We start from the raw sequence: 13,483 nt of genomic DNA on the forward strand, positions 1-13,483 counted from the left end.
CATAGTTTACCTTAAACAATCCTTGTTTCACTTTATTATTCAGCTTTATGGAAGAGAAACTCAGGAGCATATGGCATCAAATGATATCAGAGAAATTACTCTCCTTCACTTTAGGATCAAGGAAACGGGCACAGAAGAAAATTAAAGTGATTTGTCAAAAGTCAGCCCAAAAAGTTATTAGAAGAGTTGACCTGAAATCCAATTACCTTAATAAAAAAGGAAAATAAATGTACAAACAAAAAACACATGAGCAAAATTTTTATTTTTCCTTGAAATATTTTTTTTTTTTCAAAAGAGAAAAGCCTTCCGGTTCTCAAAGCCTATCTAGGTCTGTGTAGATAGATGTTCACATAACAGTGTTTTCTAAATTGTTTAATATTCATAAAGAGCTCTTCCTCAAAAATAAATTATCCAGTGGCCAAATAAGTGTTGGAAAACCTCATTCAATATTCCTGTCTTGGAGAAACCACATAATTGGAGTATATTGAGAATTTTGAGAAATGCTACAGGAAGAAAGATAATTTTTAACCAAGCATTTCTCAAGCATGTTAAGATACAAGGACATTTGCTTCCTAGAACATCTGTAACTCTTAATTCATTCTACACCTTTTTGTTCAGGTCTCATGACGTACCAATCATTATTCTAAGCACCTGAGGTTATAGCATGGGAAAGAGTAGCAAACTCTCCCAACTTCATGTAATGATATTCTGAAGCCGGCCAGAGGGACGCAAGAAGCACGCCCAAGGACAGCAGAGTGGCAGCAAGGGCTCTGCAGATAACTTGAATTCGTGTGGAATAGGTGTTGACCTGTCTTTTCCTGGATGTTGTAGAATGAGCCTTGAAACTGCTCTGCAACAGTGTAGTTTGACCAAGTTCTGCATAACCAGAAAGACCTGGTTATGGAAAGGTGGTGGCAGAATAAGTGAAGCAACTCAGGAATGGAAAACCAAGTATCATATGTTCTCACTGATATGCGGGACCTAAGCTACGAGGACGCAAAGGCATGTGAAGGATACAATGGACGTTGAGGACTTACTTAGGGGAAATAGTGCGGGGGGGTAAGGGATAAAAGACAACAAATATGGTGCAGTGTAAGCTGCTCAGGTGATGGGGGCACCAGGTTCTTATACATCTCCACTAAATAACTTGCTCCTGTAACCAAATACCACCTGTACCCTAATAACTTATGGAAAATATTTTTTTAAAAAAAATAAGAAAGGGGATTATAGACAGAGGAAACCCCTGGGATAAAAACCCTAAGGAACTGGGTTGCCACAGGTAACAAACAGAAAGAAGGCCAATGGGTGAGCTGAAGGGCACCACAGTGAACATGGGGTTGGTCATGTGAGACAGGGCAAGAGACAAGACAGCCTCATAGGGTTTTGCAGTCAATAGCAAGGCATGAGGCTATACCTTGAGGTGCAGTGGGACCCTGTGTGAGGGTGCTCAGGAGGAAGGGACGGGATCTCACTGAGGTTTAGTAAGGTCTCTCTGGTTAGGGTTGCAGAAAGGCTAGAGCGGAAGTAGGGAGGCCAATAAGCAACCTGAGATGAGGTCCTCAGAAGAAAGACGATGACTCAGATTAAAATAGGGGTGATGATAACTAGGATTGGGATAGGAAGAAATGGAAGAAAATTGTTGAATGTTCTGCAAAGAGAGTCAATAAGACAAGTTCCGTAAGACACAAGAAGGTGGAAAAAGGAGAGGAATTACAGATAACTAGTGTCTGAGAAACACTGATAAAGATCAAGCTATTTTCTATGTCCACATGGGTTTTTATATATTTTATTCTTTTTTATTCTGAGTCAGAGGCTGTTGGAGTCTGACAATATGGTAACACAATTTCCTCAAAACCAAATATTCTATGAAAATCCTAACAGATTCTTAATTATAGATTCATTATACTTAAGTGAAAGCTGAGACAGGTGTTCAAAACTGAAAATAAGTATGTTCGGAAAAGCCATCAGAAATTACAGAGCACTGTCATTTATTTTTCATGACAGCAAGAGTGTCTTTTCTAGGCAGGAATGTCAAGGATTGCATCCTGGTTAAACTTGGATTGTCTTTGTAAATGTTAAGTGACTTTCAATTAGGTTCTTCCCAGGTTCTGCCATATGGGCTATTAACATACCATATAGGATGTCATTAAGCTCTGTGTGGCATAACTTTTTGCTCACTGAAGTGGAGTATATCACACACAAATCCATATTGCTGTAAAGCCTTGCCATGCATGAAGATGTTTCTGTTTATGTTAAGATGGCTATTTGGGTAGGGATGTCAGGAGAGATCCTGTTTCTAACAGTGCTTACTGTATTGTTTACTTTGAGTGAACTCATGGGAATGAAACTTCATCAGAAGTGCTGTTCTGTGGCATGCACTGTGAGTGATTAGTGGACCGACTTTTACAGTGTCATATTTGTGTAACTGCCAATAATTTAAAGGAAAGTCTTTCCCCATTCAACTGTTCATTATCACATAGTGAACTACAGTGATGTGGATGGAATAAATCCTGACAAAAGCTGAAATCAAATCAATGCATTGGGTTTATCTGACTTTCAAAAACAATGTTTTATTCGAAGAGGTTTTTATAGAAAGATTAGTTCCATATGAATAGTTCATTTCATTGATGTAATTGGAATTTCATCTTGGGCTTTGATCTAGCAGAAAACATTTCAGGAAAAGGACAGTACCTTGGGGAAACCTAGATGGCACAGAGGAATTACAAGTTAAAAATCACACCATGAAAGACCAGACAGGTTTTGCACTATTAAAATATTTGCTTAATAAGATGTGTTATCCAACTGGACATATTTGATATCTAAGTACAGATGGTACTGAAACTGATTGTCTTTTAAATTATTGTCTGTAGTTATTAATTATTTGTATTTAATTCTTTTTATATAGAGCCTTTGATTCTAACCACCTGTGGTTGAAGTATAACTTTGCAAGGATATGTGTGCTTTATTTTAGCTATTGATGAAAGACAAGTTTGTCTTTACTCTTTGGAAGAAAATGTAATACCTCAAGAACAAAAGAGCTTAAGTATGTTAAGGCTCTGAACTGTGTCAGCAGATGTAGGTTTTTTCTTTTAGTTTACACATTTAAAGTAGAGAAGATACTGTTTTTTAGGCTGGGCTTGGCGGCTCACTCATATAATGTAAATGCTTCAAAAGGCCAACATGCAAGGATCTCTTCAGGCCAGGGGTTCAAGACCAGCTTGGGCAACATATAGCAAGACTCTGGTTCTATAAAATATATTTTTTAAAAAAAGACAAGAAAAGAAAAGCCAGGCACATGCCTGAGGTTTCATCTACTCAGGAGGTTGAGGTGAGAGAATTGGTTGAACTCAGGAGGCTGAGGCTTCAGTGAGCTATGATCATGCCACTACAATCCAGCCAGGATGACAGAGTGAGACCCTGTCTCAAAAAATATATATTAAAATTAAAATTCAATAAAAAATATATTCAGTGCTTATATGGGAGTTCTCCTGTGGATACTAAGCACAAGCTATTTCTTTGAAAATAAATTATCAAGGAACAAATCAGAGATGATTTGTCAAAACCCATGTCCAAGCTGTAAATAGAGAATCCAGACATCCTCGGCAGAAGGATGAAGGGTAAGGCCCGGCTAGGCCAGTGGTGGATTTTAACCCAAAGGGAGGCGCTCATATCAGCCAGGACTCGGAAGACAAAACATCTGAAAATGTGGTTCTGAAATAGCTCATGGTCCCCTGCCTGGGAGATTTAAAGGGGCTGCTGTGGGTAAGGAGGGGATGAAACCCAGGAAGGGCTGTCTCCCTAATAAATGGTGTCTTATGATCAGTTTTCTTGAGAACTCCCTCGGAATTAGTATCAGAGGATATTTTCAAACCCAAACAATTCTTTTAGCTCATTTCAAGCCCCCGGTTAAGACAATGTCAGCCTCCTTCATTACCCTGGGTGGTATTTTTGGGTGACCCCTGCCTGGGCTGACCACACTCGTCACTTCATCTTTCCAGCGACCATGTCCAGCTCCACTGTGAAAGCCTCCAAAGGACTTTCAACTCACTCAAAGTATTGTCACTTTGATGTATTCATTCTCTATGTGAGTTCCCTGCTGACCGCCGGTTTATTGTTACAGAAGCATAGTTGTGTATAGCTCGTGTGTTACAAAAGATGTCTATGCAGGCCTCCCGTTGAAAGACAACATGTTGACCTTTGAAAAACGCAGATGAATAAAGTGGTAAAGAATACGGTCCTGCTGAAGGCCAAGTTAAAACAACGGATTTAATCTTAACTTAGAATTTATCAAAATGAATTCTTACTCGTATGTCTGATTTTGTCACGATATTGTGGTTTCTGATCTTGCCCAAGTGTGCAATGAGTCTCTAATTATATGTCTATTTCATATTAAAATGGGGTTTAAAGCCTTTAAATTCTGTGTTATCTGGACTAAGCCTGAGTATATTCTCCATTTCCACAGTTCATGTGGCCCAATTGCCTCTTTGTTGCTTCAGTGGAAATGTTCCATAACTGGCTTCCATGTCTTTGGGGGAGCTCTTGAACCTGGAGAGTAAACACAGTCCTCAGTAGCATTTTGGCTGTTGTGTTTTACTTCCTAAGTATGAACTGTACTCTCTTCTATTAATCCCTTCCCCAATTCTTCCAAGTAATAAAACACCACCATCAGCCCCATACCCATGTACCTGCCCCATACACCACTGCAGAGTTTTCTGCAACCTCCACCTCCCAGGTTCAAGTGATTCTCCTGCCTCAGCCTTCTGAGTAGCTGGGATTACAGGCACCCACCACCACACCTGGCTAATTTTGTGTTTTTAGTACAGATGGGATTTCACCACATTGGCCAGGCTGGTCTTGAACTCCTGACCTCCAGTGATCCACCTGCTGTAGCCTTCCAAAATGCTGCGATTATGGGCATGAGCCACCAGGCTCAGCCTCTTAAATGCTCTTGATGGGACTTCAGATTCACTTATTTTATGACTCCTTCAGATAATCAACACACTAAACCCTGACCTACAGCTTCTGGCAAGGAAAACGAGAAATCTCCCATGTGCTTCCTTCCAAATCACCTGCCTGGAAAACGTGTGGCCTGGAGAGAGGAAGCACATATACCCATAACCCCTAGTCACAATGGAGCCTCCCTAAAGATGAAAGAGTGCTAGCATTTTAGTACGCATTTCGTATTTTGAAATTTTAAAAAGAATTGTTTGCTATTAAACAACAGTAAAAAAAATTAGATTAATCGCTGTTGCTGTTTTTATGACACTAGACTGACAGTGCGGAAACCTTTACAGTTCCGGTTTTATTAAAACCTGTGTCAGGTTTTAATTGAAACCCTGTGTTATTTTATTGAAATCATTTATTCAATTTGCTCATCCACCAGTTCAGACCTTAGAGCTCTGCTGTCCAACATATTGTGAGCCACCAGTGTGAGCCGCAGTTCATTTTACTTCTCTAGTAGACAAAGTAAAAAAAGAAACAAGTAAAATTCACTTTAATACACACCATTAACCCGATATGTAACAAATGCTATTTCGGCATGTAATCAATAGAAAAGTATTAATAAAATATGTTACTTACATTTTGCTTTTCCTGTGAAGTTAAAAAACGCATTCTGTATTTTGCCCTCTCAGTGCATGTTAATTCAGAGTCATGATATTTTAAGTGTGCAGCGCTGCTGTGGCTGATGGATAACATATGCAATACTGAAACTTGGGGACAGAGGTGCAGAATGAAAAGTTACACAAAACTGTAATTGTCTATTCATCTTTCCTGTTGGAAGCTTTACCACTCTGAGCTTTGGGAAGGAATTCTCTGTCATTTGAAAACTTTGCACAGAGTACCTGGAAACCTATCAGTATTCCTAGGCTGTTGTGCCCATTTGCTAACATGTAATTAAGGAAAGGGGTCAGCAGCTTTATTTTTGGAATTTCCTTTTCAGATAAATCAATAACTGTGTCAGGATAAATTAGGCATCGTCTCCAAAGCTATGAATATTTCCATTCGTGTGTTTTACTCTGCTGGTGAGTGAGGTATTTCTCCAGACATAGCATGAGGAGACTAATTTCACAGAGACATTTTTATTTACCACAAATCATCCAACACCAGGATGCGCAGGACTTTTGGGCAAAGGGAAAATTCAGTTCTGGTAACTGGAGACATAAGAATTATTAGTTTTAAAAAGTTTTTGAAAACTAAATCATTCAATGTGTTTGTATAAAATTACCACAAATGTAAACGTAGAATAAAAAATAAATATTTAATTCTCACAGCAAAACTGAGGATTTGAAAACTATTTAAATTAAGTGAACTTAAAATGTTAAAAATAACCATCTTTATGATCGAGACATTTTTAACATGTTTGTTTTAAACTGACCAAGACTGACAAAAGTATTTTAGAGAAAAACATATAAGTATACTTTATTTTTATTTTAAAAAGTTATTTGATTCAGGCGTAAGTTAAATGGCTCAAACATATATACATTGCTTAAAATTATAAATGATTTTTTATTTTTATTGTTTTTCTTTATTTTTATAAAATTGTTATTTGATGCAAGCATAAGTTAAATAGTTCAAACATATATCCATTGCATAAAAATTGTAAATTTTTGTTTATTAAGTTATGCTTTTTTTTTATAAAAAAATGTTATTTGATTTAAGCATAAGCTAAATGGTTCAAAAATATATTCACTGCATAAAAACTGTAGATGTTTTACATTTCCTTTCCTAAATGTTTGCATAAGAAATATCATTCCTTGTCTTGAACTCTAAGGATGTTCAACTTTCCTTTAAAGAATGCAACCAGGATTAAGAATGAGAGCACTGGGTTCTTATTACACATGTAAAAGGTTTGCAGGGGAAAGGGATTCTAGACATTTTCTGGCAAAACTAAATTAATTTGGAGTTCTCAGCTGTTTTATTTATTTATTTTTGACCTAAACCAATAACACACCAGCATTGCAAACCATGACTTCTCTGATGAAGTAAAGATAAATTATTATAAAATTATTATAAAAGATATAAAGACGCAAGCCACAGTTTATATGTTTGCGATGACAGTCATTTGTATGAAAGGGCCATGAGATCACAGGTAATTTATTCTTCATGAAATCTCTTCCATGACCATGGAAATCATAAACTACTTGTCCTAAATTGTGTTTTCAGCTGACTCAGCCTTCATAACCAAAGGGAACCCGGGCAATATACGAAAGAAAGCTGATTCGACTTTTGCTTAGCCCAGTGATAGAATACCAATAAGTCTTTATTTATTATCTCTGCACAATGAGTTACTTTGGTTCTAATTTAGACACACTAAATTCTAAATACCACATGCATTGCTCATTTTATGTGCCTACTAAAAAAATGAGAAGCCCATAGTTCCGTTCCACGAATCAGCTGTCCATCCTCTCTTTATTCTCAACAAGCCTGTATTTCCAGTTGGGTGCCACACAAAACCTAAAGGATTTTAGGGTGTCCCTTGTCCAGGAGGAAGTCATTGTGGTGACTTTGAAGCCGAGAAGACATAAATGAAGACGTAACTTAATGAAGCAATGGCAGGTAATGGGTGAAGGAAGGCAGTGCCCGGAGAAAAAAAGTGACTAAGAAACCACTGAGCTGATAAAGGGCGAGGCAAAGAGTTGCCCATTGGGGAAGACATTAATTAACTTTACCTAGCAGCTCTTTTCTGAAATGTTTACCCTAACATTACATTTAGGAATGCCTATTATTATTTGTGGCATTGTTTCTATTCTAGATATGAAAACTAGAAAATGAACAAAGTCTCACATTCTATATACTGCTTGCTCGTAGATACATTTTAACAACTTTTAATGTACTTGATGTCATGATTTCAGGGATATTTAAAACACCTGTTCTTCCCTCTAGACACAAGCTCTTACAAGAGTCAATGTCTGTACAAGGGATGTGTCCCATGTCTAAGTGGTGGAAGCAGACACATGGCGCGCTGTCTAGTCAAAGAATGAAGCTCCTAGTGGTGCTTCAACGTTTCCAGGGATGGTTCTGAAAGGAGAGGTTTTGGCTTTGCTCTTAGAGAACAAACTTGTCCAAAAAAATCGTGGAGTTTTTTCAGGCTATTTCAGGAAGAGTTAACAGCATGGGTGAAAGGCAGAGATGTGAGACCGTGTGGTGTTCTGATGGACTGTTTGGTCTGATGGTGTTCTGATGTCCTGATGGTGTTCTGAGGCTGCAGTTGTGTTATAACCAGAGCAGAAGGTGTGAAGGGAAGCATGAGAGAAGGGCTCGGAAGTGTGGGAAAGCCTCTCCATGTTATCTCCATCGTGTCCAGCTGCTTGAAGCACAGTTCGTGGTTTCTACCTTCTCAATATGCCTTTTCGATATTCCTTGCCATGACTAACTTTGTTCCTCCCATTAGGCTTTCCTCCATTTCCTTCCCTTCCTTTTCCCTCCATTCCTTCCTCCCTTCCTTCCTCCCTTCCTTCCTCCCTTCCTTCCTCCCTTCCTTCCTCCCTTCCTTCCCTTCCTCACTTCCTTTCCTTCCTTCCCTTCCTCCCTCCCTCCCTCCCTTCTTTTCTTCCTTCCTTTCTTTCTTTCCCTTTTTTCTTTTCTTTCTTTGTTTTTTATCAAATTCTTGCTCTGTCGGCCAGGTTGCAGTGCAGTGGTGCAATCTCGGCTTACTGCAACCTCTCTGTCCTGGGTTCAAGTGATTCTCCTGACTCGGCCTCCTGAGTATCTGAGATTACAGGCACCTGCCAACACTCCTGGCCAACTTCTGTATCTTTTTTTTATTTTTTAGTAGAGATGGGGTCTCATTATTTTGGCCAGGCTGGTCTCAAACTCCTGACCTCAGGTGATCTGCCCACTGAGGCCTCCCAAAGTGCTGGGATTATAGTGTGAGCCACCACGCCCAGCTCCCATTAGATTTTAATGGAGCTAAAAATTTCCTGACACCCAGTGGCATTGTAGCCACATACTTATGCATCATGGCAGAATGCATAATCCACGTGTGTGTGTTTGTGCTGACGCTGACGTGTGCACACCTGCGCTTCCAGTCTTAAATGAGTCTCACATACCCACTTACGCACAGGGCATAATACTTGATGCTAATAATCAATGACTGTGTTCCTGGTTTATGTATTTCCTGTACTCTTTATTGTTATTTTAGTGTGTACTCCCTCTACTTTTAAAAAAGTTAACTTAGAACACACTCTAGCAGGTCCTAAGGAGGTATTCAGAAGAAGGAATTGTTGCCTGCAATCCCAGTGCTTTGGGAGGCTGAGGTGGGTGGACCACCTGAGGTCAAGAGTTGGAGACCAGCCTGGCCAACCAACATGGTGAAACTGTGTCACACACACACAAAAAAAATCACCGGGGGTGGCAGTGCATTCCTGTAGTCCCAGCTACTCTGGAGGCTGAGGCAGGAGAATCGCTCAAACCCAGGAGGCAGAGATTGCAGTGAGCTGAGATTGTGCCACTACACTCCAACCTGAGTGACAGAGTAAGACTCTGTCTCAAAAAAAAAAAACAACAATAACCAAAACAAAAGCAAACAACAAACAACAACAACAATAAGCAGGAGAAGAAGGCATTGTTATCATAGGAGATGTCACCCTCAAGTGTGCTGCCGGTCCTGACGACCTTCCAGTGGGACAAGATGTGAAACTGGAAGACAGTGATATTGATGATCCTTGCCCTGTGTAGCCCTAAGCTAATGTACATGACTAACTTTTAGTCTTTCTTTGGTACTCAGTTCAAACACCATATATCCCAGGAACTCCTCTTAGGTCACTGTGTCCTATTCTGAGCTCACATAATATCCTACGCCTGTTTCTACCTCCCCGTTTACCACGCAGTCTGGCAATTGTGCCTGTGTGACGGGCCTCAAGAAACATAAAGCTTCTATATAGCACCCAGGACTTTGCAGGGCACTTTGCACAAGGCAATCAAGTTAAACTGACCAGGGTCAAGATCGTACTGCATTCTGAACAGGGCAGCTGTCCCTGAAGGAAATGATGATTCACTGGGTGTCAAGCAGAAATGTACTCGAATGAGATTTTTCTGTTTGTGAAAATGACTCTGATGTTCAAGCGGAAAGTAGGTTAAAGGGATTCAAGTCTGGAGACAGCAATTAAGGAAACGAGAGGAATTATTCAAGGGAGAGCTGAGGCTATGTCCTGTCTGGTGCACTCTGGCTCTGTTGTAGCACTCTGGATTCCTGCTTGGTTTAGTTTACCCCTGTCAAAATCACCTTCAGTCCAGGTGTGGTGGGTCATGCCTGTTGTCTCAGTACCTTGGAAGGCCAATGCAAAAGCATTGCTTGCACCTCTACATAAAATTTAAAAATTAGCTGGGTTGGTGGCACATGTGCCTGTGGTCCCAGCTCCCCAGGAGGCTAAGATTGGAGGGTCACCTAAGACCCCGAGTAGGGAGTCATGATCGCGCCACTGTGCTTCAGCCTGGGTGACAAAGTAAGACCCTGTCTCGTGTGTGTGTGTGTGTGTGTGTGTGTGTGTGTGTGTGTGTGTGTAAAAATCACCTTCACTTTTTGAACTTCAGCAGTCTTTGGAGAATAGAAAGGGCAGTCGCTCTGAAGAAGGATGAAGATGAAATTGGAAGCACTTTTAGCTCCCAACTTTCTCTACCATATTGAAGAAATATCAATCTCAACTTGACTTTCTGGAGCAAAACAAAGAGCGTGGATATCAAGATAAAATGAAATGATAGAAATCTCCTACCTGTCACTCTGTAGTCTCTCCATAGCTTCCTGTGACTTTGAGTTATTCATGAAGTGAGAAGTTTCTTATAACCAAAAGCTATGAAGTACAGGGGCTTGACTACACAGCGCAGAGGGGGTTGTCCCCAGTGTTAGCCTGGGAGACATGGAGCTTCACTGTGAGCAGAATCTCCTGCTCTGATTCCTTCCCACCTGCTGGACCAGCAAACCTTTTCTCAGTCTCCTCTTGTAGCCTTCTCTCTATTCTGCCTTAAGGTACGAAGCTGTGCCATTTTCCTACAAACAGGAAATATTTTATTGTCAATCTGGATGTCAAAAGAGACTGATAAATCATTAATGTCAGCTTTTCCCCCCCTCGTTTGAAGTTTGTCAACTACGAAACCCTAATCAGAAGAACATGAATGTGAGTGTGAATGCATGTGGTGGTCACGTTTTCAAGTTTGCAGGAGGGAGGTGTGACCCAGGCTGTTAAATCATGCAAGGGATCTTGTCATTCATGGTAGTTAAACAGGTACTCAAAGGGATAGAGGGCGTAGGTCGGGTGTTTTGGGTCTGTGCCAGGTGTGTTTTAACACCATCTGTCTATCCTGATTAAACTCCTCTGGTTGTGTTTTCCATCTCACTTGCTGTGTTGACTGTTATTTCTTCAGAAGGTCATCATTGCTGCCGTCAGAGGATGCTAGGCACCCCTTGCTGTGGGGACCCTTGGGACCCTGTTTCTCCCTTTTCTTGCACTTCTCCTATTTACACCTCCCTCATGTCTTCAGGGTGGGCAGTCTTCTGTCTTCTTAGGATAAGCCTACCCAGTCTAATACGCAGTTGTATCTCTGGTGCCCAAGAAAGCATTTAGCACGTGCATTGAGCTCACTGGATAGCTGATCCATGAGGAGTTGATTAGTTAAGAATTGTTTGTTGTTGTTTTCTGAAACTCAGCCTTCCCTCCAAGAGTAAACATTTGGAAACCCTAGGGAGGGCTTTAGTGCCCTCGCACACGGAAGTTTCTTTGGATCATGTGAATGTTGCTCTCTTCCATTACACTGTGTGGCTCTGAGTAGAGAGGGTGGGGCACCTGTGCTGTTGGACCCAGGGGGTGCAGCTGGGTGTGGGCTACACGTTTTCATGGAGCGGCAACTCAGGAGAAGGTGCAGTCAGCGTCCTATGAGGGTCAGAGGAAGCACCACCCTTAGCTGAAACTCTGTTTGGATCCTGGGCTCTCTGGAGTCCCAAGGGGACTCTCAGGGCTGACTTAGCCCGGACTTCCATGACTACTTCAAGCCGAATAGTACAAGAGTCATGCTTTGGGCTTCAGTGGAAGGTTTTAAAATAAAGTAAAAATGTGCTTTTTCTTCAAACATAAGTATGCCAAAGATACCAAAAGAATGCAGTTAGCTAATAGCAGCTTCTTGACTGATAGTTAGCAGGACTGACACTGCAAGTCAGCGTTAATGTCCTAAGTGTGAAGCCACGAAGGGTCTGCTCCAGACACAGGGAGGCTGGGGGCTTGGTGTGGCCAGATGTGCACGCGCCTTCACCATTCCTGACTTCTTTCTACAGTGAGGCTTTGGAAGACCTCTGTTTCTGGAAGTTATTTCCTCTGAACTCTTTATTCTGAAACTCAGTGTACCTTCCAAGAGTAGAGAAGAGGAAAGTTCCGTTCAAGAAGACCTTTAAGTTTTTAGTATGGGAGTGTTTTCCTAAAATGCCAGATGAGCATTGCGCCTAAATGTTTTGTGATTCTGAATAAAGAATATATGACCACTTTGGAGAACGTTTCCAGAGTGTACATTTGGCCATTTCCATTAGGGAGAGTTGCTCTGTAGGCAGGAGAGGAACACATGTCCCTTCATCATGAAGAGCGCTCTGCAAGATCTCCTTGTCTCTTTCCCAGAGACCTCATCTCATCAGATTACCTTCCTTCATCCTGTTTCTTTCTTTCTCGTCACTCCTAAAATTGTTTTCCTTTACAACAATGAGAAGCATTGTTTGAAGCTGTTTATTTATTTGTTGGTTTATCTTTTTCTTGATTCACTGCATAGAATAGTAGAATAGAGAAGGCCATATAGAATTTATGAGGTGTGGAAAGTGAAATATATTGTACCTTCTTACTCCTGAGAAATATGTTACAAGACCCCTGGTAGGTACCTGAAACCACAAAGACTACCAAACCCTGAATACAGTATACCATATTTTTTAAAAATAGTATAGTATTTTTATTGATACATGTTAGATACACATATTTTGAAGGTTCAGGTATAATCTAATATATTCCCATGATTTGTAAGGATAAAATCAGTGTAATTGATATCCATCATTTTAAATACTGTTCTTTTTCTCTATGTGAGAAACATCCAAATTATTCTCTTTTGTTTGATACATTATTTCAACTGCACTCACCCTACCAATCTATTAAACACTAGGTCTTATTTCTTGTATCTTATACATTAACCTGTATATTTGTATTTATTAACTATACATAAACATCTATGAGGAAGTTTAATTTATAAAGTAGACACAGTAAGAGATTTAATAATAACGATTATTAACACAATAGAACAATGATAACTATATGCAATAATAAAAGTTATGTGAATGTGGTCTGCTTCACTATCTTTCTCTCAAAATAGATTTTCCTACTGTCCTCACTCATTTTCTGACAATGGTTGACTGTGGGTAACTGAAAACACAGAAAGAGAAACTACAGAGAATGGGGAACTGCCAGACAGTTTAATCTGGAGAAATGAATGGATCGAATATAACAGGAGCCCTTCTGTA

General features: G+C 40.2%; 1 protein-coding gene across 2 annotated transcripts in view; it reads left to right on the forward strand.

The window, feature by feature from the left end:
- The window catches only part of CSMD1 (CUB and Sushi multiple domains 1), a 2,110,588-nt gene that overhangs the window by 1,208,434 nt on the left and 888,671 nt on the right, over nucleotides 1-13,483 (forward strand). The gene's annotated exons all lie outside the window — the stretch shown is intronic.

The sequence above is a fragment of the Cebus imitator genome, unplaced genomic scaffold, assembly GCF_001604975.1.
Source record: "Cebus imitator isolate Cc_AM_T3 unplaced genomic scaffold, Cebus_imitator-1.0 Scaffold279, whole genome shotgun sequence".
Lineage (NCBI taxonomy): Eukaryota > Metazoa > Chordata > Mammalia > Primates > Cebidae > Cebus > Cebus imitator.